Consider the following 2,225-nt stretch of genomic DNA (forward strand, 5'->3'; position numbering starts at 1 on the left):
TTTCCCGAAGCTGAGGGGGATGAGGGAGATCTCCAAAGACTAACATGAACCGGAGGGTCCCGCCCCATGGTGAGAACCGAACCTCTGCTGCTCCAGCAACAACACCTGTAGGAGCACCTCCACCAGGGACCTGGTGATGCTGCTACTGCTCTGGAGCCACTGCTGCCCTTGAACCAATCTTGAGCAACTTTCAGTTTTTCTGCACAGCGTCATTTTGAACCGAGTGACCTTTCCTGATCCAGTAATCAAACTTCTTATTACATTTCCTCTACATTGATTTTTTTCAGAACTTTTAATTTTCTCTGCATTGTTATCTATCTATCTATCTATCTATCTATCTATTTATTTATTTATTTATGGCTATGTTGGGTCTTCGTTTCTGTGCGTGGGCTTTCTCCAGTTGAGGTGAGCGGGGGCCACTCTTCATCGCGGTGCGTGGGCCTCTCCCATTGCGGAGCACAGGCTCCAGATGCGCAGGCTCAGTAGTTGTGGCTCACGGGCCCAGCTGCTCCACAGCATGTGGGATCCTCATGGACCAGGGCATGAACCCATGTCGCCTGCACTGGCAGGTGGATTCTTAACCACTGCACCACCAGGGAAGCCCCTGTTATCTATTTTTGATACAGTTTTCCTCAATAAATTGGATATTCAATGAAGAGATCACTAATGTGGACTTTAAAGTTTTATACCAAAATACTTACCTATTGCTTTGCCCTTACAATAAGTTCAGATATCTTTTTTGAAAGAAACTATTCAGACTACAAAAAGGATTTTTCTTTTTTGTTGTTTTGTTTTTGTTTTTGTTTGTGTTTTTATACAGCAGGTTCTTATTAGTCATCAATTTTATACACATCAGTGTATACATGTCAATCCCAATCACCCAATTCAGCACACCACCATCCCCACCCCCCACCCCCGTGGTTTTCCCCCTTTGGTGTCCATACGTTTGTTCTCTACATCTGGATCTCAACTTCTGCCCTGCAAACCGGCTCATCTGTAACTTTTTAAAAAATAACTTTTTGGATTTAATATTATTTTAAAATTTTTATTATTTCTGCCTCATTAATTTTTCTTTTTATTTTAATAAGTCTTTCCTTAATTTTTATTTTTTAAGATTTTATACACTTTTGGAGTTTTGAGTTGGGAAATTAAGAAACTTATTATTTTTTTTTTTTTTGCAGTATGCGGGCCTCTCACTGTTGTGGCCTCCCCCGTTGCGGAGCACAGGCTCCGGACGCGCAGGCTCCGGACGCGCAGGCTCAGCGGCCATGGCTCACGGGCCCAGCCGCTCTGCGGCATATGGGATCCTCCCAGACCGGGGCACGAACCCGTATCCCCTGCATCGGCAGGCGGACTCTCAACCACTTGCGCCACCAGGGAGGCCCAAGAAACTTATTTTTAATTATACATTTCAACAATATAGATATTTAAGTTTCCTCTGAAAAAACGCTGTAAGAAATAGATTCTGATATGTAAGGATTACATTATTTTATTAAAATTTGCATTTATGGTTTTCACTTTCCTTTTTGTCTAGAAATGTTGAAAAAAGTGGTTTTCTTTTTATTTCTTTATAATTTGCAATGGGAAGAGCATTTTTCCCCAGCATTTTATTATACATTATTGAATGTACAGAAGAGTTGAAAGGATTATACAGTACACATCCATTTATCCACCACTGAGATTTTATTATTCTCAACATTTTGCTAGATAAGCTTTATCACATACCTGTTCATTTATCTATCATCCAAAACTTTAATTTATCAATTGATCTGTTTATCAATTTATCTATTCATCTATAAGTTCATCTCACTTTTTGAAGTGTTTCAAGTTAAGTTTCAGACATTAGGATACATGAGCATTAAACAGTTTAGCATTTATATCATTAACTAGAATTCAGTATTTGTTTAGAGTTATTATTGCTTTATTTTAGGTAATTTAACCTATAGTGAAATATACAAGCCATTAATGAGTTTTGACGAACGTTTAGATCTGTTATCCAAACACCTGTCAAGCTATAAGGCATTTCTGTCACCCCAGAAAATTCCCTCATACCTCTTTACAGTCAGTTTCTATTTCCAACACTTCAGAGAAAAACTCTGTGTTTATTTTTTTTTTACCATATATTAATTTTTGACTTATAGAACTTTACTTTTAAAACGCTGCTTTTATTTTTTCACCATATATTAACTTCTGCCCATTACAGAACTTTACTTAAATGGACTAAT

The sequence above is a fragment of the Mesoplodon densirostris genome, chromosome 5 (genome assembly GCF_025265405.1).
Source record: "Mesoplodon densirostris isolate mMesDen1 chromosome 5, mMesDen1 primary haplotype, whole genome shotgun sequence".
Lineage (NCBI taxonomy): Eukaryota > Metazoa > Chordata > Mammalia > Artiodactyla > Ziphiidae > Mesoplodon > Mesoplodon densirostris.